This window comes from Carettochelys insculpta, chromosome 33 (assembly GCF_033958435.1).
Source record: "Carettochelys insculpta isolate YL-2023 chromosome 33, ASM3395843v1, whole genome shotgun sequence".
Taxonomy (NCBI): Eukaryota; Metazoa; Chordata; order Testudines; family Carettochelyidae; genus Carettochelys; species Carettochelys insculpta.
In genome coordinates, this window is record NC_134169.1 from 3,117,704 (window position 1) to 3,144,157 (window position 26,454).

Sequence of the window (26,454 nt, forward strand, 5' to 3'; positions counted from 1 at the left end):
ACAGAATGTGACCTATGAAGACAGGCTGAAAGAATGGGGCTTGTTTAGTTTGGAAAAGAGAAGACTGAGGGGGAATTTGATAGCGGTTTTCAGATATCTAAAAGGATGTCATAAGGAGGAGGGAGAAAACTTGTTCTTTTTGGCCTCTGAGGATAGAACAAGAGGCAATGGACTTAAACTGCAGGAAGGAAGGTTTAGGTTGGACATTAGGAAAAAGATCCCAACTGTCAGGGTGGTCAAACAGTGTAATAAATTGCCAAGGGATGTTGTGGAATCTCCATCTCTGGAGATATTTAAGAACAGGTTAGAGAAATGTCTATCAGGGATGGTGTAGACAGTATTTGGCCCTGCCATGAGCGCAGCAGCCTGGACTCGCTGGCCTCTCGAGGTCCCTTCCAGTCAAAGTATTTGATGATTCAGAGTCAGCCAGGTGAAAAAGCAATGCTCCAGGTGAGGTTTGAACTCACAGCCTCAGCATGTCTAGGACAGTACTGCTCTATAAGTACTGCACGCTAACCCATTGCGCCACTGGAGCTCTGTTTTTAGAGGGGACCCAGGTGACTTAGGGGTCAGGTCATATTTCAGCAGCAGAACCTGTTTCGACAAGTCACAGCCCCTCACCTCCATCGCATCCATGTTGCCAAATGCCGCTATGGCCTTGGGACCCACTGGGGGAGTCACAGAGCAGAACCTGTCTGGGGGACCAGTGTGAGGCAGATCACAAACCCTCTCCAAGGCTGTGACATGGCATCAGGATCCTCCCCTCTTTACACTGGGGCAGCAGCTTGGGGCCCATCCCCACTTACCCCCCCTCAGCCCCCTTGGCTGCCTCTCTTCCAACTCCAGCTTGTGCTTCTGCTATTCCACACAGCTGCTGTGGTTAAGGCACTAAAAGGGCTCCTCCGCTGAGAGGAATAAGGGGATTTTGAAAGGAGTTGGGTCCTTTCCAAAAGGACCCCCGTGTAGCCGTGCCGAGCCACGTGCTTCCGAAAGCAGCGCTGTCAAAGTACCGCAGCTGGAAGCGTCCTAATGCTAATGAAGTGCTGAATATTCAACTCAGCACTTCATCAGTAATCTTCAAAATGGCCATCTGCATGGGCATTTCAAAGTTTTGGCCAAGTGTGGCCGCAGCCCAAGTGGATGGGAGAGCTGTCCCCCACTCACATGAAGCCAGCCTCCCTGAGTGATGGCAGCTCTGTGAGTGGGAGAAGCCAGGTCAGTAGGGGGAAGCTGTGGTGTGCACCGGGAGAGAGAAAGTTTAATAAAACCCCATTTGTAAAACCCCTGAGGGTTGGGACAGAAAAGGGAAGCTGGGGAAGAAGGGTTTGTCCAAAGGGGCCGGAAGATCAGTGGCACAAGCTAGAGTGAAATGTGGGGGTAGGTCAGGGTTACGGTGTTTGACTGTAGATCAAGTGGTCTTGTTTCAAGTCCGAGCCTCTCCTTTAAAAGGCAGCTACTTGTATGACTACAGCTGTCTCACCTTTCCCTACACACTCTGGATTTGTATTATATGGGGCGGGGGTTAAAATGGAGATCAGCCCTCATTGTTTGCCAGAGCCATTGCATATATACCTAGCAAATCCCTCCCTCAGTTGAAATCTGGCTAAACAGGGCAACTGAAAGTTGACACCGATATGAATAATTTTGGGTCTCATTTCTCTAAAGAGGTTCTCATTCAGAGTCTATCAAATGGATCACATTCAGCAATGAAGTAGCTGCACATTTTGTAAATGTGTGTGGACAGAGGATGTCAATTTTGTAGGAATTCACAGCCAGAGCCATTGTGTGCTTCCTCAGCTCAATATTCAGACACAAGCACCAACATCCTTCCCCATATCTGTATTTCTGTTAATTTTCTGCAGGCTGGTTATTATAAAAGAAAAATGAATCTGTTTCAAAACTCTGGGGGTTTCAGGGAAAGTCAGTCTCCAGCCAAGTGGAGTGGGCAGCAAGACGGTACGGGCTCAATGTCTCCGGGAGAAGAAGGGTAGAGATGGGGTAGGAAGGAGTGTCCTGAGAAGTGAAACAGCTGGAGGGTGGCATAGAGTGCAGGGTGCCAGCTTACAAAAATCTCAGAGGTGCCCAAAAGAGCCAAAATTTGCCAATCACATTGTGTAAAAGACAGCACACAGGATTCTGAAATCTGAATTCAAATGTCTGTGGTTTGTTCTAAATCTCCCTCCCTCCAAGGGCTGGGCTTTTTTGCACACAGGTGTATCTGAGTTACAGCTCCTCATCCTGCTTAATGAGTGAGGCCCACTGGAGCTAAGCCTCTGGTTGGGCTGACTCACTGTAGACAGACAGCCAGCCCCCTCTCAGACCAGCATTGCTGGGAACACAAGGGAGCCAAAACAACAGGGCACTTAACATAAATTCCAGCACAGCCTTTGAAGCTGTGAGAAGCACAGGTGTGCTGCTACAATGTGCCTCTGGGAACATATACAACGATTAGGCTCACAGCAGACAGAGAAGCTGTGACAGACATGGCTCTTAGCCCCTACTAAATAACGTGATGCACACACACCAACATCCTAGGTGGGAAAATATTTACCCTAATAAAAGGAGTGTCCAGTAGTCGGAACTTATTGTTTCTCTCCCTTGCAAGTGTAAACTACTCTTGCGAGAGCTGGCATCGCCCAGACAGACCAGCCCCAATTTAGCATAAGAAAGGAGAAAGAGAATAAAGGAGTACAGAGGTATAAGTATGGGACCTACAGCACCATGATTTTTGAGTGCTTTTCACTATCTATCTGCTGGTCAGATAAGTGACAGCCTCCCAAGGCTTCTGCAGCTAAAAGGGTCCCTGAGCCTTGTCCCTTATTCGTCTTTCTGCGGAATTGAGTGACCGATCCTGGCTTGGCACCGCTGGAATCGAGAGATGCAAGGAGGGTAAGAAGCACCCACACCTGATCTCCTATCTGTAGTGTACACGTATTTTGACATAGAGCTCTATACTTTGTTTTCTTTCTTTGGGATTGTGGCTTCAGCTTTGTAACTTGTTTGTGTGTGTAACATCTATACATTTAAATAAGTAGGCACTAGCAATTTTGTAACCACATGATTAGAATCTAGTTTAATAAATTTTGGTAACCATTTGTGCATAAGCCTGACTTGTTTCTCTGGTTTACTGTAAAGCAGCCAACACAATTAAAGAACCTCAGCCGTTTTGGCTATAAAGCCTGGCCATTTGGTGAGAGTACTAAGAGCCTAGCGTTGAGTTGTGCCGCCTCCACGGGGCAAACTCTTGGGGCGCCTGTCAGTCAATCCTGACTGCCCACTGCGAAGGGGCTCTGAGCTCTAGCAGTTAAAGTCACGGGTGTTTAGGACCTTGTGGCATCCGTCAGCCTAGCCCGGGCTGCCCGCCGTGAAGGGACAGTGCGTCCTAGCGGTTAAAGTCACGGATGGTATAAAACGGGCATAGCTGGCACCTCACCAAACATCCTCGGCCATCGGCTAACACTCACCCACATGCCTGTAACAGGTTGGGGCTCTAGAACTCATCAGTCTGTGTTGAGATGTCTGAGGTTGTGTTTCCCATAGCTTCTCCTTCGTCTACATGATTGGTGGCGGTGCCTGTACCTGGAGCTGCCAGGCTATTTCTATTGCAGGCGTGGCACTTAAAGGAAGGAGCATGAAGATCAGGCTAAAATATCAGGGGACAGAAGGGGAAAGGAAGAGTCCCAGGCTGGAGCCCAGCTCACCTTTGCTCTTCTGGGCCCCTGGAGGTGGGACTGCTGGTACTGAACCTCTGCGGGATGGCTCAAATGCCACTGAGCACCCGAGAACAGTGCAAGAGAAGGGGAGGTCCATGGCTACATGCAGCCAGAGGACTTCCGTAAAGACCCCTGAGCCTGGAAGCTCCCCCTCAACCCTCACTAATGCCACCCCCAAAGCAGCATTTGTGCTGATGCCATCATCACAAGGTGGTAGGAAATCAGCCAATCCCCAACTGGGGCTCCTTAACTGCAGGCCAGAAGGTATGTCCCAAAGAAGCTTTTCCCTGGCTGCCAAGAAGTGCAGAAGAACCTGGAGTGGGACATTTGAATGGAGACCTGCCCCAGGCCCAAGCTGTAGCTGCATCTCTTGCTGTTAAGGGCAGAGAAACATTCATTCCCCCTGAGCAAGTCTCCTTTCCCAGATGGGCACTGCCCAGCCCACTGCTGGGAGGCACCAGAGACCCTGAGCCAGCCTTGGGGACAGGCCCTTCCCTCAGAGGCAGCTGCCCATTTCACAGGCTGCCCCCTCCTTGCCAAGGCACCACACCCCTGGCTGAGTTTGGGGCCCTGCTGAGCCCCAGGGAGCAGCACACAATTCGGCTGCCTTTGCAGACAGGTTGGGCCCTGTCAGGGTAAATGAAATCATCTCACCCCTCCACTGGCAGCCTCCCCTTGGGGCTGGGGCTCAACAAAAGCAATTTCAACCCTGAAGATGGGATTTGAACCCATTCCTGCCAAGTACAAGGGATTAGCAAACCATCACCTTCGCCACTCAGCTAAATAACCCCACCTGCATGGTGGGTTTTCATACCCACCAAAGTCAATCCTGCCAGGAACCTTCCTGCCACTTGCTGGCTGGCTGGGCACATCGGATGGGCTGGTTTGGCCCACCAATGCTACGCTCACTCCTGTCCCCTGCAGTGCAGCTTCCTGGGGTGAGCAGGGCCCCAGACACAACCAGGGTGCATTGCCACAGCCAGACATGGGGACAAGGTGGGGGCAGCCCTGTCTCAGCTGCAGCCAGTGACATGGGCAGCTGCCTCTGAGGGAAGGGCCCATTCCCAAGGCTGGCTCAGAGGCTCTGGTCTCTCCCAGCTGCTGGGCTGGGCTGGGCTGGGCATCGCGCAGCTGGGAAAGGAGTAGACACTTGCCCAGGGGGATGAATGTCACATTCCCCTCTCTCTGACACTGGGGGCAAGAGATCAGCCTGCAGCACCAGCCACAGGGCCCAAAGCAGGTCTCCATGTGGATGAGTCACCCTGGAGATCCTGGGACCCCTGCTCAGTTCAATGCATTGATTTCTTCTGCTGCCTGGTTAGCAGCTGTTTACCTCCGACCATGTCTCCACTTGGTGCAGATTATTATGAATTCTGAGCGGATCCTCCAAAACAGTTGCAAACCCTCCCAGCTTGATTTCATCTGCAAACTCCACGTGTGCCTGGAGAACACAAGGCCAGGCACATCTGGGGGCATTGTGAAGTCTCCAGGCAAAGTTAAGCCATTCTGCTGGGGTGGGCTCATGCAGGTGAGTTGTGGCTCGCCTGCTTAACAATTATAATGTCTGTTCAGCAACACCCACCAGGTGTTGCTCACCTCCCTTGTCTCTGGCTCTGTCCAGCTAACAGCTGCTGCCTCACAACCCACAGCTTATTTCATTTCTTAACATTTCCTGTGCATTGAGGATTGTCAGATGTCGAGATGAAAATGACTTTCAGCAGCTCCTGACTTTTTGCTGCTCTCTCTCTGGGCTGCTTTCTGTGCCAGATCCCCCTGACACACACAGCAGGGAGATGGGAGTTACTGGTTGCTCTTCCCAGCTCTAGTATGTCACACTCCCCTTGAAGTCCAAGGCATAATTCCTGGGTGCAGCTGTAACCCTCTGCTGGAGCAGCTGAGTGTGTGAGGGGCTCTCCCCATTTCTCGAAGTTTCTCCAGCTGTGTGCGCCAGGGCAATTGGTGCCTCGTGGATGGAACTGCGGGGATGGAAAAGGTGTTTGACAAGGGCTTCTGTAGTGTAGTGGTTATCACGTTTGCCTAACACGCAAAAGGTCCCTGGTTCAAAACCAGGCAGAAGCATCAAATTCTCCATTACTGTGTCTCCCTTTTACACTGGATGGCTCATCTCCTTGTGCCCTAGCCAAAGGCTCCAATAAGTCTGACTCCTGGGTGACAGAAGGTGGTGACATCAGCTGAGCATCCCCTTTGCTCTCAGTGTGGGGAAGCTTCAAGTGTTAGACCAGTCACTTTCAGGAGGCTTGTGGTTTGGACCCTGCTGCCCTCGGTGGTTGGTCTTTGGAGGCCTCCTCTACCTGCTGGCCTCCTTTGCTTGATTTCCTAAGGGAGAAGGGAGGCAGGAATGGTGCACACACAGTCAGCAGCTGGCGCTTTTATTGGCAGTTCCCATCTGCACTTGCCTCGGTGCACATAAAATTTTCTCTCCACATGGAAAGACAAAATTAAAATGAAGGCTGCTCTCATTTCCTTGTCTGCCTGTCCCACCCCATCCCACCCCTGGGAAGGGCAAGTCATTTCCTATGGGGCTCACTCCCTTCCCCACACTCTGCTGTCTCTGCCTTTTGCATCTCACCCACAGGCTGCTCTGAACATGCTCATCAAGTGACAGGTCTTGGGGTACGGCGGGGACGGGATCCTGAGTATCGCTGTCAATCTTGGCTGGGTGCAGACAGACGTGGGGAATTTCAGCTCCGTCTGGGTCGGTACCTCGCTGAAAGAGGCCAGTGGTAGCCACATGTTGGGGCAGATCTTCATTGTATGGGTAATGGTTATGCTGGAACCCATCCTGCCCTCCACCTCTGCCCTGCACGGAGGGATCGTGTCCCACTCAGATGCCCTCAGGGATTCAGTGCTGTGCCCTGGGCTTCCAACCTCCTGCTGCCGCTTGCTTGGTTCCTCAAGCTGCTGGCATCCCAGAGTGAAGGTGAGCTGAGCTTCTGCTGTGAGGAGCTGGAGAGGGGGAGTTGGTTGTCATGGGCACCAGCTCACAGGTACTTCCATGGGGGTCATATCTGTGATCTCCACCCAGTATCCTCATGTACCCCAAAGCCCAATTCCCAGCCTGGACCCTTGACCCCTTCTACATCCCACTCCCGACCAACAGCCTAAACCCACTCCAGAACACCAGCCCAGAGCCTGGACCCCCATTTTCACACCCACCCCCGAGTCTTAGGCACCTTCCACACCCAGAGCTCCCTTCTGGCAGCACAATTCCCTAATTTCCAGCAGCTCCCTAAAGCCCGAACTCCCAGCCAGAGCCCTCACACTCCTGTACCCCAACCCTCTCTCCCAGAAAGGAGCCCCTCCCCCACTCAGACCCCATGGTCCCACTCCCACCACATGAATTGTGTTGTGTGCACCAGGGTGAAGGTGAGGTGTCACACGTCAGCTGTGTATTGCTCTTCCCTCTGCCTTGGGAGACATAAGAAAATTCACGACGCCTGGGAGGGAAAAGTTGAAGAGAAATCCAGATGGGCCAAGGGCTTAAATAGGCCCTGCCTCTGGGCCCCTGAGCCATGTCTACACGTGCACGCTACTTCGAAGTAACGGCACTAACTTCGAAATAGCGCCCGTCACAGCTACACGTGTCGGGCGCTATTTCGAAGTTTCCATCAACGTTAGGCGGCGAGACTTCGAAGCCGCTAACCCCATGAGGGGATGGGAATAGCGCCCTACTTCGACGTTCAACATCAAAGTAGGGACCGTGTAGTCGTTGCGCGTCCCGCAACATCGAAATTGCGGGGTCCTCCATGGTGACCATCAGCTGAGGTGTTGAGAGACGCTCTCTCCAGCCCCTGAGCTCGATGGTGGCCGCGTGGAGCGGCCCCTTAAAGCTCCTCGCCCCCCTCCCTTTCTGTGCAGGAAGCTGAGAGAACGCGCAGGCGGCAGCCCAGACACTCGGCCAGCCTGCACGTCTCTGAGTGCCACAGACACGCACCCCAGCTGTGATGGTCGCATGGCAGCCCCCCCAGCGCCCCCAGGGGACCCCCCCAAGGGGAGCCAGGGCTCACAGCCCAGCAGCAAGGCGGGGAAGCGGCAGCGGGGCCCCTCCTGGACGGAGGCCGAGCTTTGGGACCTGCTGGGGCTCTGGGGCGAGGAGGAGGTGCTCCAGGTAATGGGGAGCAAGAGGCGGAACGCGGATGCATTCGCTTGGCTGGCCAAGGGCCTGGCCACCCGGGGTCACCCTGCCCGCACTCCTGACCACGTCAGGAGTAAGGTGAAGGAGCTGCAGCAGGGTTACGCCCGAGCCTGGGATGCGGCCCACATGGCCATGGCCCCAAGGACAGCAGGGCCATGTCCCTCACAGGAGTGCATCAGCCCCTGCCCGCCCCCCGCACTACAGCGCCATGCCCCATCCCCGGGGCAGAGGGAGCGGAATCTCGAGGGTCCCCCGGGAGAAGGGGGTGGGACACCCCGCAGCAGCAGCAGCAGCAGCAGCAGCATGTGATGGAGTGGGGCGAGTGCAAATGCGAGACTCAGGCTAGATATGAGCAGCAAGAGCCGAATAGCTCCCAGGGGCAAAGGATGATCCTGGGGCTACAACTGGCAGGTGACACCTCTGCCCTGAGCAAAGAGGAGGGAGGAGCCGAGCTGGCTTTGAATCGGGGGTGGCAGGTAGAGGCTAGGGGAAGGGAGAGCTAGAAGGCAGCCAGCCTGAGGAGGGGGAAAGCTGCACTCCAGAGGGGCACCCCTTGGGGCCTTCTCCCCAGGACGGGTTGGAAGGACCGTCTCTGACTGCTGTACTGTCGCTTCTGGGAGAAACTGGGCATCTGTTGCATAATAAACCTCTCCTGTCATACCTGCTGAGTGAGAGTCGCTCCTGCCAGCGGACGTGGTGCAGTGCAGGGGAACCCCTGAACCCCATCACAGCAGCATCTCCCGGGGACGGGGATGGGGAACCTGCAGCAGAGGGGTGGGGGGACAAGGGCCACGGCTCGGGGTCCACACTAATGGCTGTCTCCAATCTTCTTCCCCTCCTCCTGTGTTCCGCAGCTGCACCCTCCGAAGGACCGGAGAGCACCGGCGAGGCGTCAGTGGTCCCAGAAAGCCGTCCAGGGCCATCACTCCAGGCCAGGCCCTCGGCAGAGGACCGACCGGCCCCACGGCGGGCAAGATGGCAGACCCAGCACCAGCAGCTGCCGGCGACGGACCCCCAGCTGCTGGCCATCCACCGCCAGCAGGTGGAGGTCGCCGAGCAGCGGCTGCGGGTGAAGCAACGCCGCCTCCACCTGCAGGAGTGGGTGCTGGCCTGGTGCCAGGAGGCATTGGGGGCCTACATGCAGACTTTCAACCGCATTGCGGACTACCTGGCCCCCCCATGCCATGCCGGCTGCCGCTGCGCCCGCCCTGAGTGATCCACCCACAGCTGCACCCGCTGCACCACCCACTGCTCCAGCTGCCGCGCTGTCCGACGTTGCACCGCCACCTGCCACCGAGGGCCATTCCACCGAGGGGGACCTGGGGCCAGCTGACACTCGCCGGCCGTATCTCCTGGTCCACCTGGCCCCCAGCCAGCCCCGGCCAGGGCTGAGGCCGAGGCAGGGATCCCGGCCGCCCACCCCCAGCGCTGGACTGTAGGGGCCTGGGGCCCAGGACGTGGCCCCCCCTTTGTATATATTCCCCCCACTTTTAAGTCTTTTTTTGCTTTAAATAGTTTGTATTTGTGACCCCCGTTTTCCAATGCTGATCCTTCCCCGCCCCATGTAAATAGTTCTCCCCTTCCTTGACTTCCCCTTTCATATTATCCCTGTTTTTATAATATATACATATATAAGTTAGAATTTCTGTTATAATAAGAGTTCAAAAGATGTTTGATTTGACAAACAACTCTCTGCTTTTATTTTTACAAGAAAAGTGGGGGGGGTGCTCTTGGGTGCTCTGTGGTGTGGGTGTAGGGGCAGGGAGTATTGTGGAGGGTGGGGGGGCATGCCAGCGTTCACCCCGCGGCCTTGTTGAACTGGGCCCGCAGGGCCTCCCAGACCCGGGTCCCTTCGGGGTCCACCTGATGACTGGGGGCAGCGGATGGCTGCACATCGGCCCTGCCAGCCTCCACAGCCCAGCCGTGAAAGAAGGCCTCCCCCTTGCTCTCCACCAGGTTCTGTAGGGCGCTGCATGCACCCACAATCTGGGGGATGTTGGTGGGGCCTGAATCCAGGCAGGTGAGGAGACACCTCCAGCGCCCTTTGAGGCGGCCAAATGAGCGCTCCACCACCTGGCGCGCGTGGTTCAGGCGCTGGTTGAAGCACTCCTGGCTGGCAGACAGATGGCTTGTGTAAGGGTGCATGAGCCAGGGCCGGAGGGGGTATGCCGCATCTGCGATGACGCAGAGGGCATGGTGGTGTCCCCCACAGGGATCTCCCGCTGGGGGATGTAGGTCCCCGCCTGCAGCCGGCGGCACAGGCCCAAGTTCCGGAATACCCGGGTGTCATGGGTGCTGCCAGGCCAGCCCACATAAACGTCATGGAAATGGCCCCGGCTGTCCACCAAGGCCTGGAGGACCACTGAGTGGTAGCCCTTCCTGTTTACGTAGCGTCCTCCACTGTGCTCCGGGGCGCGGGTGGGGATGTGGGTCACATCCAGAGCCCCGAAGCAATTGGGGAAGCCCAGGGTGGCAAAGCCCGCGATGGGGGCATCCGGGTCCCCCAGCCTCACGAGCCTGTGGAGGAGCAGGGCATTGATGGCGCGGACGACTTGCAGGGGAAGCACATAGGAGAGCACCAATGAGGGGTGAGCAGGGTGTGTGTGGCCCTCCCCTGCCAGGGCCCCCCTCCCCTCTCCTGCCCTCCCCTCCCCTGCCCTCCCAGAGCTGCCTCCCCCTCCCCCCGTGGGTCCTCTTACCTACATGAGGACAGCCCCGACGGTGGCCTTGCTGATGCCAAACTGCTGTCCCACGGATCGGTAGCTGTCGGGAGTGGCCAGCTTCCAGACAGCGATGCCGACCCGTTTCTCCACTGGGAGGGCATGCCGCATGGCGGTGTCCTGGTGCCTGAGTGTGGGGGTGAGCCACTGGCACAGCTCCATAAATGTCTGCCGGCTCATCCTAAAGTTCCTGAGCCAGCGGTCATCGTCCCACTCTCCGAGCACCAGCCGCTCCCACCAGTTGGTGCTGGTGGGGTAGCTCCACAGGCGGCGGTGTGTGAGGCGGGGGGGGGGGTCAGGGTGCTGCATGGTTGGGGATTGAGTCCTGCTCTCCTGCAGGCTGCTTCTCCTCCGGTGTGGCAAGGAGGTGCTCAGCTGCCTCCCACATGGCATGGATCAGGGCGAGCACTGCTCCTGCAGGGGCGGCTGGGTGGACCTCTGGCTGCTGCTGCTGCTGCTGCTGCTGGGGGTCCATGACTGTGTCGCTCGAGGTGTGCGTGCCTGTGGCTCTGCAGACCGCGTGCTGTGCAGGCTGCGTGTGTCTGGGAGGGGCCCTTTAAGGGAGCGGCTAGCTGTTGCCCCGGAAGTGCTAGTCCGCCCTGTGACCCTGTCTGCAGCTGTGCCTGGCACCCTTATTTCGATGTGTGCTACTTTGGCATGTAGACGTTCCCTCGCAGCGCCCATTTCGATGTGGTGCTGCTCAACGTCGACCTTGCCAGCCCTGGAGGACGTGTAGACGTTACTCAGCGAAATAGCCTATTTCGATGTCGCTACAACGAAATAAGCTATTTCGATGTTGCGTGCAAGTGTAGACGTAGCTATAGAGGTCAAAGTTATTGCAGGTATATTTGTGAACCAGCCCAACAAGAGACCTAGCTCCAGGGTGCCTCATTCATCAACCAGGAGAAGGAAATCCTCACTCACATGCATAAAGAATCCCCTTTATCTGACAGACAAGAAAGGGGTTTACAGTGAAGAACCAGAAGGTCCCACTGAGATTTGAACTCAGATCACAGGATTCAAAGTCCTGAGTGCTGACCATTACACCATAGGACCTCCCATTTGTTTTTCTCTCAGCTCCAGTAACTCTTTTTGGGCTGGCACCTTGTAGCGCTTGCCACCCTCCAGCTGTTTCTCCTCTCAGGACACTGCTTCCTGCCACATCTCTGATGGTGTCCTCCCCCAGACATCAATCCCTGCCCTTCTCTCTGCTAAGCCCAGAGAGACTAGACAGGTTCATTATTCTTTTAAAGTAACCAGCCTGGAGAGAACTAATGGAGAAGCAGAGACTGGAAAGGCAGGTGGTGACTGTTGAGGAATATCTGGGTGAATAACCCTGGCTCTGAATTCACACACATTTAAAATAGTAACAGAGAGGAAGCCGTGCTAGTCTATACACTATCAGAACAAAAAAACAGTCAAGTAGCACTTTAAAGACTAGGAAAATAGTTTATTAGGTGAGCTTTCGTGGGACAGACTCACTCCTTCAGACCACAGCCAGACCAGAACACATTTAAAAGTGCGCAGATACATGTTACTGAATGTGATACATTTTATAGACTCTCAATGAGCACCTCTTTGTTCACATCACTCTCTAATGTCAGCTGAGGGAAGGGTTTGCTAGGGTTATATGCATTGGCAGTAGCACATGTTGAGGGTTCATCTCCATATGACAAATACACATAGAATAGAAATCCAGAATGTGATGGGAAAAGGGAGGACTTTAGATTTGAACAAAAAATCTCTTAAACTGTATTTAGACAGTCTACCACTGAACTGTACCACCACACAAAGAGTGCCCCTTGGATTCCTTCATCTTCATCCCCCCCGCAGGACAAACACTGTTTCCCCCAGCTTCTGTCCCTTCCCCAGCTCACAGTGGTTTTACAAATGGGGTTTGATTAAGCTTTGTTTCTCTATGCACATATTACAGCTCATCCTCCGCTCACCTGGTTTCTCCCACAAACAGAGCTACCACCACTTAGGGAGACAGCTTACCAGCATATGTGGGGCAGCTCTCTCTCATCTGCTTGGAGCATCATGAATAATTATAAAGAGAACCTACTGAAGGACACCCACAAATCAATCAGATGCTGCTGGGTTTGCAATCACTGGCAGTAACTTCTTTATCTGGCACTTTTGATGATCCTGCAGCTTCCTTGGGGTTGCTGAATAAAGGAGCTTCAACTGTGCTAAAATGTCAGACCTAGTGACAATGTCAATATGTTTTCAGTAAGAGGGTGCTGTGACCTGTTGGATAGTCCCCAGTAGAGTTCCAGTGAAATGTAACCCATTAGTCCATTTAGAGTTTGGACTTAAATCCTGCAGTGATCAATTGGGGAAAAACTTTGTTCATGAAAGTTTAGGGATGGTGAAGCCTGCACCCCCCCACCCCCAACCCCTTATCTAATGAACCAGGAGCAAGCCTCTGGGCAAAAACTACCAAACATGGTGAGTGGTGGCATTGTAGCAGGTCAATTTGTAGATAGAGATAAGAGGAAGGGCACAACATGCACCTATCTTGCATGCTGAGATGTGGTTAAACAAATATGCAGGGTTAAAGGACAAGAAATAACAGAACCAATAACAGATCAATAACTGACAGCTGAGGCAATCGTGTAAATAGCAATGAATGACCTCGCCGAACTGTATTATGAGGCAGAAAAACTGTTCAGACCCAACACAGAAACCAGTGCAATTTGGACCTCACTGATCAGTGTCACACACATTTTAAACTGGTCTCACAGCAGAATTTCCAACAATCTTTTTCCCAGTCTCATAGTCATATCCATGTTCCTACTAGGAAAGCAGAGTGGCCTCTCCACAGTAACAAATCTCTCCCCATTTTCCAGCCATAAAGAGAGCCCAGCTCAGTGGTGGAACACTTGATGCTGATGAAGATATCCCAGGTGCTCCCGTTTGGGTGGTTTTCTGAACAGAAATCAGTTTTCATCTCTTGTCCCAGTATGTTGGGGGGTTGCACTAGATGCTTGAGAAGAATTTAAACTCTTAACATTTTCCTCTGCAAATGTACCAACACCAAGCAAACCTGTCCCTCGGCTGCCTCACCTCCCAGCCTCCGAGGCTCAGGTTTCTGTTCCCATTGATCACACAAAGGTACAATTCAATGCACATGTGCAGGGCCCTGCTGGCCATGGGCTGCACTGGGCAGGAGAACCAGACCCACAGGCAGGGCTCTCAGGAGTCTGACACAGAAATGCCCTTGGTGCAGGCTGAGCTCACAGCACCTTGGCTCTGTCACACACAGTCAGCCACAGTGGAGCCTGCCCTTCACCCAGGAATAAGCTCATGGCTCTGAGCAGGAATTTAGTCATCAGGCAGGGGGCAGAGCTGCCAGGAGTCCCAGAAAGGCCCTGAGCCCAGAGCCAGGCAGAGCCCTTCCTGAGTGGGGGCTGCAGGAGGGACCAATACCAGAGAGAAAAGAACCTGATGGCTCAGAGCTGCCAAGCCACATGCATTGGCCTGGAGCTCCCAAAACAAGACAACAGTTAGCCAGACAAATGCCACTCCAGAACCAGGAGTCAGTAAGTCCCCCTGAGAAGAAAGGATGAGATGCCCTTGGAGGGACTCCTGCAGACAAGGCTCTTTATTAATTAACCTTGGGGCTTCCAGAGAGGCCAGAGTCCTGGGACCACAGCCCCTGCAGAGCACAGGTTAGTGAGCATAAACAGAAGCATAGAAATCTTCCTCAGAGCCCCAATTTAAACTGCTTCTGCCAGAGACAACTACGTGTCCACTGCGGCTGCTCTCACAAAATGGAGAATCCACCAAAACACTCATCAGACACAGACTTTTGCAGTTCACAAAACCATCCCTGGTGTACCTGCCCATGGAGCTGAGCAAACCTGTGAGAGCGGGGAGGGGACAGGCAGAGCAGCGCAGAGGAGACCCAGAGCTGTGACACCAGGCTGCCAATCCCCAGCACCCCAGCACAGGGGCATTTGGAATTGTTATGATTGTGTCAGCAGTGATGCCCAGGGACTCCACCCACCAGGCTGGCCCTGCACAATGCCCTGAGCATGGGAGAGAGCCCCTGGCCAGAGCAGGTAGGACACCTAGCAAAGGCATCCCAGGAGTTGAACCCATAACCAGGGCATGAGTAGGCTCACAACAAGCAGCTGATGGAGCCATCCCTTTGTAAAGGAGCCTTTGGAACAACAATTCATTCAAGTGCATCACCCTGTGCAGGCCCTGAGTTCTTCTGTGCTTCTCAGCAGCTGGGGAAAAGCCTTTTTGGGACTTATCTGCTGCCCCACAGCTGAAAGGAGCCCCACAGTTAAGAGGCCCCTCTTGGGGAGTGGCTGATTTTTTATCAGCAGCTGCTCTCAGAAATGAAGCATCTGCCAAAGCACTGCATGTGACAGACCTCTGCAGCTCACAGAGCCACCCCTGTTGCATGTATATCACCTGCCCATGTAGATCAGTGAAACTCTGAGCCCAGGGAGGTGACACAGGCAGAGGAACCTGTTCAGAGAACACCAGGCAGTGCAAAGCCAGGCTGCCAGGCACCAGCAGCCCCAGGCAGTGGCATTGTGATGCAGGCAGGGATTCCCACACAGCCCTCCCACAAGCCTGGCACTGCACAGCTCTCTGTCTGTGCTGGAGCTTCCCTGTCCATAGCAGCCAGGCCACTTAGTCAAGATGCCCCAAGGGTTCACGTAGAGCTTGAAACTGTCACCATGGCATTTTTAGCAGGTGTGTCTAAAGAGCTCAGCCAGCCAGCTGGTAGGAACTGGGCTAACAAGGGTCATCTTTGGAAAGGAACCAGGGGAGCTTCTGGGACAAAGGAAATCAACAAAGAGGTGGGGAATTAGCTCAAATGGTAGAGCGCTTGCTTAGCATGTAAGAGGCAGTGGGATCGATACCCACATTCTCCAATGAAACTGACATCCTTGAAATTTCCTGTCCAAGAAATGAAGGAGAGCTGCTTTTGCCCCCCCTGCACAAGGAAGCTCACAATGTACATGGGGGTTTGGGGCTCTCTGTGTTGAAGGATGTGCAATGGCACAAGAGAGCACTGTCAACATCTTGTCTCCCAGCTGGTGGGAAGAGGAAGTGCTCTCATGTGCAGGCTGGATTTGAAAAAGGAAGTCAGGGCCATGGGCTGCCTCAGGTGAGAGAAAGTGGTGATGCACAGGTGAGCCGTGTACTGATGAGGGAGATACCCCTGGAGCAGGTGGGAACGAATAGCAGGTGGGTCATTTTGGTGGGCAGGATTCACACCGCACCTGCAGAAGGTTCTGGAGTTGGGGTGACAGCTGTGGGGTCTGCTCCTGTGGGCTCTGTGTCTGTGGTAAGAGAGCAGCCAGGGCAGCTGTTGCTCCAAGGCCATGTGCTGTGGGTGAGCTGGGAGCAGCTGAGCTCAGGAGCAGGCAGCAGACTGGGGTCCCTCTAAAGGAAGGACATTGCAGCAGGTGGTGATGGTGTTACCCCTCTGCCAGGGAACATGGGCCATGTTAATGTCATGCTCAGGGGAAGAGAGGGAGGGGACAGGCAGGGTGTGAGTTGACACCCGGCAGGGGCCCAAGACATAGGGTGAGGGGCAGCAGGGTCTGAGGGAATTCCTAGCCAGGGCTCAGGGCAGTGGGGAATGGGAGACAGAGTCTGAGGGGGAGATTCCAGGTTGGGGTTCAGGGTGGTGGGGGAGGGGTTGAGGGGATGCCTGGGTGGGATGCTGAGCAGTGGGGGAGGGACAACAATCTCGCGCGAGGAACCACACTGCACCTACAGCTGCCTGTTGCTCCTTTCCGAAAGGGCCCTTGTGAGCTGTTTCTCTGTAGCTTGGATAGTTGAGGTGGGTAGCGCATGGTGCTCATAAAACCAAGGGGTCGAGCCCTTGCTAGCCAGTAGACAAGTGCAGGGTGTTCCTCTGTTACCCTTTGCTGGACTGCTATAGGCACCAATGTCCAAAGACATGAAGGAAGTTGAGTGGCTTCTGGAGACCAGACAAGAGTCTTGCTCAGGAGGCTTCACTCTGCTTTGCAGGGAGGATCCCTGCCCTTTATTCTTTTCACTCCATTACCCTTCCGAATGTGCCTTCACTGGGGTGCTGATGAGTGACAACCTGACCTGCAGGGCTTGTTATCTTCTGAGCAGCTGCTGCTGTGCCTGTCACAGCCCTGGATTTATAAGGAGGTTCTACACAACAAAGTTATTTAAAAATAACCATCCCAGCCTCTGCACAAGGCAACCGCTGCTTTGAAATAATTCAGAAATAAATAGGGGACGGCTTACTTTGAAATGGGTAAACCTCCTTGTACAAGTACAAGTAACAGCAGCTGTGTGGAAACGGGCTGCAAAGACAGGGGTAAAACCAAGTTTGAAATAAGCCATAGTGTGTCCATTGGCTGCATCTGAAATTAGCTTCCTGTGTGTAGATGCAGTAGAAGGAAATCTTGGTCTTGCCACTCACTGGTGCTGCAGTTCTCCCAAACACTTCATGCACCCACAGTAATATTACCTAGAGTAAACCTCCTTTAACCAATCGTCTGGATCAGACTCTGACCCTCCCCACACAGACGCTGCCGTCCAGCGCAGTTAGTCGTGGGAAAGGAGAATGGGCCAAAGAGGATCCTCCTTGCGCTCACGTTCCTCACCATGAATTCTCTCCCCAGCCTCCAGGGCAGAGCTCTCAAGAAGGAGACTCCCTGAGCAAAGCCCTGGGGGGTCTCTGAGATGGCCCCGGCCCTGCAGCCTGTCCCACCTGGCCATTGTGCTGGACTGTCTGTGAGGTCACCACCTCCCCACCTCCTTTAACCAATCATCTGAGGTTCTTCCAAAGGCCCTTGTGATGTCACAGACACACCCACCAGTGCCCTGCAGGGCTCATGTCCTGCCCCTGGCAGCCCCCTCTGCAAACGCACCCCAAGGGTCTGCAACAAAAAAGGCACATAAAAAACACAAAAACCCGAACTCCTCCCATCCTCAGTGTCCTGTGGGATCCTGGCACTGGGGCAGGTGGGGAGAGAGGAGGGGAGACTGGTGGATTCTGACCTGTCCACTGCAGACGGCACAATAAGTGAAAGGAGCATTTTAACTCCCCCCATCCTCAATGTCCTCTGGGCAGCAACTCCAGCTTCCCTCTGGCACAATGTCTGTGCTGGGGAATGGGAAGGTGTTGTGGACAGTCCAACCATGTGGGTTGGCCCCACAAAGACATATTTCTTTAAAGTGCAACAAGACCATTTTTTTGGTTTAAGATACAGACTAACACAGTCACCTCCCTATCAGCAAGCAGTGACATAATAAGGTGGCTTAGCTGGCTAACATACCTGACTAATAAACAGGAGATCATGGATTCAGCTCCCAGTGCTGCCCTGTTGTATGTCTTTCTGAATGTTTCCCTACGTCTGGCTGGGGAGCAGAGAAGACCTCCCTTGGCAATGTCTCTCCCTGCTGGGGAAGGTAAAGGCTGATGGAAAAGGAGCTTTGGAAAGAATCTAGTCACAGCCTGGAGCTCGGGAAAAGGCAGTTGTGATGGGTGTGGGGAAGGTGCTGCTGTGGCTGCCAGAAGAGAGTCTGTGCCTCACAGCTTTGTGGTTCTGGGGGCTGCCTCTGCCAGCCAGCTCCTCCAGCACGTTTGTAACACAGACACAATTCCCTGTCGGCAGGAGCTCTGTTCTGCCGTGTCTGCGGGAGCAGCTCCTGCCCCAGCCCTGCTGCTGCAGAGAAACCCCACAGCCCTGTCCCTGCACACCATGTGCACACACTAGTGCGTGACAGGGAGCGTCTCACTCCCAGGCACACCCAGCTGTGCCCCCACCCCAGTGGTAATTCACCTCTCACCCCAGCTGTCCCCAGTGCTGACCTGACACACCTGAGATCCCTCTTGTAGCTTCCTTTTGCTTCCTCACCAACATTTCCTAACCCTGCTGGGAAGCAAAACCCCTGCAGTGGACATGAATTGTGCAGGTGGGAGACGTTGTGACACAGCCCCTGGGCAGGGCCCAAGGTTTCAGCTGGTGACTGTGCAGTGCAGAGGGAGGAGGAGTTTGGCTGCCAGGGGGGAGAGGTGGGAGGTGTGAAGGGGAACCCGGGCAGGGCTTGTGGCTGAGGAAGGAGGGGAAAAGGGCAGTGGGGGGGTTGGCAGGGCCTGAGAGGACAAGGGGATCAGGGCAGTGGGGAGGGGTGGGAGAGACAGGATCTGAGGGACGCACTGCAGGGCCCAGGACAGCTGGCAAGGGGCAGCCGGGGCTGGGGGAACTCCAAGCTGGGCTCCGAGCAGTGGGGGATGGGTGAGAGAGTCTGAAAGGGGAGGCCAGGCTGGTGGGGGAGGGGAGGAAATCCCAGTCCAGTGGCCCTGCAGCTGCCTGTTGCTCCTTTCCAAAAAGGCCCCTTGTGAGACTTTTTGCAACTGGCCGGCTAGCTCAGTTGGTGAGAGCATGGTGCTAATAACGCCAAGGTCATGGGTTCAAGCCCCATGCTGGCCATGGGCAGGTCTTTTCTGCTTTCCTTCTTGTGGCTGCTCTGGGCAGGAGGCCAAAAGAGCTGAAGGAACCAGGCTGAGAGGCTGGCAGGGAGCAAGTCAGAGTCACCACCCCAGGCAGAGGGAAGGGCTGCAGAGTGGGCCTGTGTGAGGTGAGGATCCCCAGCTTCCCAACTCTGCAAAACACACCTCCCACAGGAAGGAGCAGCAGGAGCCCTCTGCCAAGGGCACCAGCCCCCTACAGCAGCTCCAGTGGCTTTCTCTGCTCCCCATCTCCCCCCACAAAGGCCTTCTGACCTCACAGGCTCCCTCCCTGGACACCTGCTACTGCAGCACCACAGGCCCAGGTAACTCACCAGTGGTGCCAGTCCCTGCCTGCCCTGCTCCTCTTCCTGCCTGAGTTCTGCTTCTTCACTCAGGTCCCCCAGCTGCTGCTCTGGTGGGCAGAGGGCTGGGGAAGGCACAGGAAGGGCCCTTGGGGGTGGGATGCAGAAGCACAAGGAGCAGGCCCTGGAGGAAGTCCATGATGAGCAGCTTTGCCCATGGGAGCTCAGGAGAGGGGCCGAGAGGTACAGGTGACAGGGTGGATTGGATGGGTGGGTGTCTGCAGAGGTGGGGTTGGCTGGCAGCCCTTGGGGAATGGGGGGAGGCCTGTGGGGAGGAGAGGAGAGAGCAGCAGGCAGCTGGTGGCAGAGCTCAGGGGAAGAGGTAGAGCTGGGATAGGAAGAGGTGAGATGGGAGGAGGAGCACAGGTGGCCTCAGAGGGAACAGGCCAAGCAAACAAGATCCCCTCCCACTCCTCGGGAGCTTCCAGCACTGGCACCAGCCTCCCCCGTGCAGCTGTCACAGGCCACAGTGGACATTCTGGTGCTTTACATGATGCTGACAGGCACTGACCAGAGAGGTGCAGAGTTATTTCAGAAGAGTTTATTCCAGAATTATTCCTCCAAAATAATCTAGTTTACAATAAAGCCTTCACGCTGCAAGGAAGCCCCAGAATAAACAAAGTATATTTCAAAATGGCACCTCCATGCACAGCAGAGACTGTCTGTGAATAGCGACCCTGGGGGCATGCTGGGGATATCACTGCACAGCAGAGTAGTTTTGGAACACGCTATGCAGCCCCATTCCAAAATCTGTTTTGGAATCTGCACTATGACGAGGAGAATGAGGTTTCGCACCTTGCAAAAATCTGTCTGTTATTTCTGAATTATTTCAGGAACCTGCCCAGCTCTCTCAGGGTTAGGACCTTATTTGGAGGTTTCAGGGTTTGAGGCCCAGGCTGGGAAAGCTGCATTCACCTTGCCTTGTGCATCAGGAACCCAAGAACCCTGCCCATGCCTGGGGCCACGTGCTGGGTCCCAGACTATCAGGTGAAACCCGAGAAAGTAAAAAAGCCCAATACCGGCCTTCTCTAGCGTGCTGTAATCATACAGAGGTTCGTACGCTGCATTGCGGCTACAGCAACCTGGTTTGAAATCCAAGTCACAGCAGTAATAGTCCAGTGTTTGGGTCGTGCTGCTTTTATTTCACCAGGAGGATGGTGAAACACTGCAATGCTTTACCTAGAGAGGTGGTGCAATCTTCATCCCTGGAAGTTTTCTAGTCCTGGCTTGAACAGGCCCTGACTGGGATGATTTAGTTGGGGTTTGTCCTGCTTTAGGCAGGGGGCTGGACTGGATGACCTCCTGAAGTCCCTCCAAGCCCCAGGATTCCGTGATTCTCATCTCATCTCCACAGGAATGAGCCTGGACAGCTCAGTCTCTGGCTGGGGGAAGTGCCGTGGGGCACATGCTCAGGAAGCCCAGGATGGAGAAAAGGAGCTGTGGGAGAAAGAGCAGCTGCAGAGAAGCAATGAGGGCAGAGTGCTACGGCCGGCTGAGGGTGAGAGGTGCCCAGCGTGCAATGCCAGCCTATCCAAAGATGTCAGTAGCATTTGGGGAGGGGTGCAGGCCACCATTCAGGGCTCTGTTTCTTGCAGCCCAAGTTCAAGGTCAGAGGCACCTGCTGGCTACACTGCACTTTTGAAGAGAGATTTGTGTGGTGTGTGTTCTGTTTAGGCCTGTTTGCCCCTCTCCAGAGGAAGGTCCATCAGTGGCTCACAGACTGTTGCACTGAACAGCACTAGGCCAAGGGAGCTGGAAGGAGGACCCTCATTCACTTCCGCTATTTAGTATCACTGGGGACTGCAGAACCGTAACCGAGTGTTTTCCCTGCCTTCGCTTTGCCCAGCACCAGCTGGATCAGACTCTGACCTTCCCCACACAGACGTCTGCCGTCCAGCGCAGTTCGTGGTGGGAAAGGAGAAGACGCCAAAAAGGCTCCTCCTCGTGCTCACATTCCTCATCCTGAATTCTCCCTCCAGCCTCCAGGGCAGAGCTCTCAAGAAGGAGACTCCCTGGGACAAAGCCCTGGGGTGTCTCTGAGATGGCCCCTGTCCTGCAGACTGTCCCGTCCATCCATTGTTCTGCACTGTCTGAGGTCACAGCTTCACAGCCTCTTTTAACCCATCAGCTAAGGTTCTTCAAAAGGCCCTTGTGATGTCACTGCCACAACCACCCCTGCCCTTCAGGGCTCCTGTCCTGCCCCTGACAGCCCCTTGTGTAAACACACTCTCAGGCTCTGGAGCAAAAAGGGCACATAAAACACCCAACAACTCCTCCCATCCTCAGTGTCCTCCAGGCTGCAACTCCCGCTCCCCTCATGTCTGTGCTGGGGACTTGGAAAGTGTTGTTGTGGGCAATCCGCGGTGGTCAGTCCCACTAAAGCTCATCACTTCATCAATTATTTCATTAGTCTTTAAAGTGCCTGTTGTGATCATGAGGGTTAGCCAGCAGCCTGGGAGTAAAAGGGTTAACCTCCTCACCCAGGTGGGGTCGGCCAAAAGGAATGTAGGTAAGAATTGAATTTCGGCTCCTCCAACTTCTGTTCTCTGTTCTTTCTTCTTCTTTCCAGCCATGAGGGTATCTCCCTCCAAGAACAGGCCCTCCCATCTTCTGTAAGTAGGGTAAAGTTTCGATAGATCCATTAGGCTTTATTGTTTTCTGGTTTGGGAAGTGGGATCAGATGTCTGTGCACTTTTTAGAAATCTTCTTTTCCTCTCCTTGTAACTAAGTTCGAGGCCCATGGTGGAGACTCCCCATCTGTTTTACTTTGTGACTCTTCCATCTCGCCATGAGACTTGCAACACAAATATTGTTCTCATAATAAAAGTTCTTTCTTTTTTCTTTTTATTAACCTGGTATTGGTTCATGTTTGTGTCCTGGTTTTTACTTTTGGGGCTGAGATTTCCCAAGTAGTCTCTCCCTGGTTTCCTTATTCTTACTTGGGTGGTGGCAGCAAATTTTATCCCCCAAATCTAAGGTTTCTAGGATTTTTGGGGGGAAGTTTATACCAAAAGCTAGTGGATAAGGTTTTGGAGGTACTTCTGCTGTCCCCCACTTCTGCATTTATCTTGTTAGATGGGGAAGGAGCTATGACAGGGTGGCAGTGGTGTTAAGAACCCAGGACTCTTTTCTGATTGTTAAGATACAGACTAACACAGCTACTTCCCTGACACCAAAGAGAGCTTTTCTAAGAGAAACACTGTGTCTTAGCTGCTCTAACACACCTGCTAGTTCACAGGAGCTCTGGAGTTCAACTCCCAGGGGTTCCTTGCCCTACGTCTCTCTTAAAGTTTTCCTATGTCTGCCTGTGGAACAGAGGGGACCTTCCTTGGCGAGCCCAGTCATTGGTGTGGAAGGAAAAGGATGATGGCAGAGGAGTGTTGGAAAGAATCCAACCACAACCTGGAGTTTGGAGAAAGGCAGCTGTGACAGGCCTTGGGAACGTGGCAACCTCTGCCTGTGGGGCAAGGCAGGACAAGAAGAGATACTCTCCCCTCATGTCCCTTTGTCATTGACAAAACCCACATAAGTTAGGAGAAACGTCCCAGCAGGGCACTGTGGCTCCCCTGGCCCTGTGCCTGCCAGGGAAATGGAGGTTAGGGAAACAGCAGCCAGTGGTGCCTGGCCAAATATTTCTGGGAGCCTCTCACCTGCTTTGCAGAACCACTGGGCTGTGCTGGAGAGTTCAGAGAGGGGGAGCTGTTCCAGTCATTCCCAGTGGTGGGGCACACAGGGACAGGCCTGTCCCTTAAACCCCTTCCCCCATTGCCTCTGCACAGTGGAAAGAAAAAACCTGAGCCACAGCCCCGGGATAAGTCCTGGAGCAAAGCTCCCTCTTCCCCTGCCTCTGCTAAGCTCACAACCCTGTAACAGAGAGACATGAGTGCCACATCTCACCCAACACTGGCTCGGAATGAAGGGAACTGCCTCTTCTCTGACCCACCCTGGGTAAAACCACCCCACTAGCATCTTGCTCATGGCCACAGCTTTCTCTCTGGCCTGGCCAAGTGCCACCTCCCTGACCCTCACCCATCCAGGAGGTGACTGTGATGAGCATTCTCCTGGCCTGCTGCTCACACAGTTCCCCTGTCTTTGTAGCCTCCACAGGCTCCCTCTTCTCCACCTCCTCAACCACAGGCTGCAGCTTTGATGGATGGAAAAGGTCAACAATGAGGTATTCCATTGGCAGATACAGCCAAATAGAACCTGCTCTAGAAGTTTCCACAACCTATTCGGGCTTATTTGCCAAGGGAAGAACGAATTGAAAATCAAGACCCTGGTATTCGGCATAATGGTGGGTTCAAATAAGAGAGGCAGAGCCCAGAGAAAATGGATACATGATATAGTAGATTGGCGTGGAGCTCACCTACAGAAACCAAGGTGCACTGCACTGGACAGGGAAAGATGGAAGGCAATAATGATGGAGTCATTGGACACCAATGGTCACTGAGCTCATGATTGATGATGATGATGGTAATGAAGATGATTATGATGCCAAAAGCCTCCTGGGTGTGTTCCCTCAGCAGTCACATGCCCACCTTTCTGGGCAGGAAGAGAGGACATCCGCCTCATGTTTTGCAGCTTTGTCTGCACTACAGAGTTATTGCAGAATAGCTTATTTAAGAATCATTCCTCCCAAATAAGCCATTTGATAATAACGCCTTCACGCACCAAGGAAGGCCCAGAATAAACAAAACCAATTTCAAAACAGCACGTCCCCACACAAGACAGCCTAGCTCAGATCACAGCCTGAGATACCCGGGCAGGTTACTGAACGAATTTAGAAATAGTGGATGGCTTTTTTTGAGGTCTTTAAACCTCATTCTACTAGGAATAGTGCCTATTCCAAAAGAGAGAATGGGGGCTGTATGGACAGGTAACTGGGGCTCTTTGAAAGAATAGTTTATTCCGAAATAATGCTGCTGTGTCGCCATAGCGCCCGTGTGCTTCAAGATGCTAGTGGGGTGGTTTTACCCAGGGTGGGTCAGAGAAGAGGCAGTTCCCTTCATTCCGAGCCAGTGTTGGGTGAGATGTGGCACTCATGTCTGTCTCTTCCAGAGCTGTGATCAAAGCAGGCTGCTGGGGGCAGAGCTCACTGGAAGAGGCAGAGCTGGGATAGGAAGAGGTGAAATGGGAGGAGGAGCACAGGTGGCCTCAGGGGGAGCAGGCCAAGCAAACCAGATCCCCTCCCACTCCTCGGGAGCTTCCAGCACTGGCACCAGCCTCCCCAGTGCAGCTGTCACAGGCCACAGTGGACATTCTGGTGCTTTACATGATGCTGACAGGCAGTGACCAGAGAGGTGCAGAGTTATTTCAGAAGAGTTTATTCCAGAATTATTCCTCCAAAATAATCTAGTTCACAATAACGCCTTCACGCTACAAGGCAGCCCTGAAATAAACAAAACATGTTTCAAAATGGCACGTCCATGCACAGCAGAGCCTGTTTGTGAATAGAGACCCTGGAGGCCATGCTGGGGATATCACTACACAGCAGAGTAGTTTTGGAATACGCTATTCTTGAATAACTGAATTTTTAATAACTCCAATTACCTGCCCATGCAGCCCCATTCCAAAATCTCTGTTTTGGAATCTGCACTATCGCGAGGAGAATGAGGTTTCGCAACTTGCAAAAATCTGTCTGTTATTTCTGAATTATTTCAGGAACCTGCCCAGCTCTCTCAAGGTAAGGACCTTATTTGGAAGTTTCAGGGTTTGAGTCCCAGGCTGGGAAAGCTGCATTCACCTTGCCTTGTGCATCAGGAACCCAAGAACCCTGCCCATGCCTGGGGCCATGTGCTGAGTCCCGGACTGTCAGGTGAAACCTGAGAAAGTAAAAAAGCCCAATACTGGCCTTCTCTAGCTTGCTGTGATCATACAGAGGTTCGTACTCTGCATTGTGGCTGCAGCAACCTGGTTTCAAATCCAAGTCCCAACAGTAATAGTCCCGTGTTTGGGTCTTGCTGCTTTTATTTCACCAGGAGGATGGTGAAATACTGCAATGCTTTACCTAGAGAGGTGGTGCAATCTTCATCCCTAGAAGTTTTCCAGTCCTGGCTTGAACAGGCCCTGACTGGGATGATTTAGTTGGGGTTGGTCCTGCTTTAGGCTGGGAGCTGGACTGGATGACCTCCTGAAGTCCCTCCAAGACCTAGGATTCTATGATTCTTCCTCGAGTGTCCCCGTGGGTGCTCCACGATAGGTGTCGGGCTCGCCCCAGCGCCGCAGATCGGAAACTTTCCAGCAGTTTCTGCTGGACCGCGCATGCGCCGGCGCGCGCCGCTCCCTTGCGCACCCCCGGCCACGTGCGCGATCCGGTCCCTGCCAGTTCCTTCTTAACCGCCATCGGCTGCAGACGGAATCCGCCCAGGCTGTGGCCACAGTCAGCGTACTTCGAGTTTTTAGTTAGATTATTGGTTTCTTTTCTTGCAAAAAAAAATAACAATAAAATAATATATGTAGAAAGATTAGTAAAAGAGAGGGAGGAGCGGAGACAACGCGGGGACGTGAAGGCCAGTAGGCCTCCTGCCGCGGCAGGGTGGGGTCCGTGAGAGGGGAACAGACACAGAGACAGTGCTAAGTACCCTATTAACAATCCTGTGCTAACAGGAGGGAGTTTTGAGAGGGGAGTTTAGAGGGGGAGCTTGGAGGGAGCCAGTGACTTCTATTGCCCTTAAACTAAATCCTTTATAACAACCTCTATCTGAAACATTTAATTAACCCTCATATATAATTAGAGTAGGAAATGGAGGCAGAAGCCCAGCAGCAGAGTGGGGGCTATCCTGTTTATTGTGTCAAGTGCAGTATGTATGACTACCTACCCTGTGGGTGGGTGGCGTATGTGTGCGCTCGATGCAAGGAGCTGTTGGCCCTCAGAGACCGAGTGCGTGCTTTGGAGGCCAGGGTGGCTGAACTGGAGGAGCTAAGGAAGGCAGAGGTGTTTGTTGATGAGACTTTCCGGGACATAGTAGGGCTGTCCCACCTCCAATCTGACAGTCCTGATGCTGTTACGGAGGATGAAAGGCTCAGGGAAGGA

At 53.7% G+C, this 26,454-nt stretch overlaps 5 non-coding genes across 5 annotated transcripts; 3 read left to right on the plus strand and 2 right to left on the minus strand.

The window, feature by feature from the left end:
* Positions 1–442: 442 nt before the first annotated feature.
* TRNAI-UAU (transfer RNA isoleucine (anticodon UAU)) lies at positions 443–535 on the minus strand. Its single transcript is given in 2 exon segments — positions 443–478; positions 498–535. It is a non-coding gene; the product is annotated as a tRNA-Ile (tRNA).
* Positions 536–5,719: 5,184 nt separating this feature from the next.
* On the plus strand, positions 5,720–5,792 carry TRNAV-AAC (transfer RNA valine (anticodon AAC)). Its single transcript has one exon. It is a non-coding gene; the product is annotated as a tRNA-Val (tRNA).
* Positions 5,793–11,573: 5,781 nt separating this feature from the next.
* On the minus strand, positions 11,574–11,645 carry TRNAQ-UUG (transfer RNA glutamine (anticodon UUG)). Its single transcript has one exon. It is a non-coding gene; the product is annotated as a tRNA-Gln (tRNA).
* Positions 11,646–15,414: 3,769 nt separating this feature from the next.
* On the plus strand, positions 15,415–15,487 carry TRNAA-AGC (transfer RNA alanine (anticodon AGC)). The gene has a single exon. It is a non-coding gene; the product is annotated as a tRNA-Ala (tRNA).
* Positions 15,488–18,965: 3,478 nt separating this feature from the next.
* On the plus strand, positions 18,966–19,039 carry TRNAI-AAU (transfer RNA isoleucine (anticodon AAU)). Its single transcript has one exon. It is a non-coding gene; the product is annotated as a tRNA-Ile (tRNA).
* Positions 19,040–26,454: the final 7,415 nt, after the last annotated feature.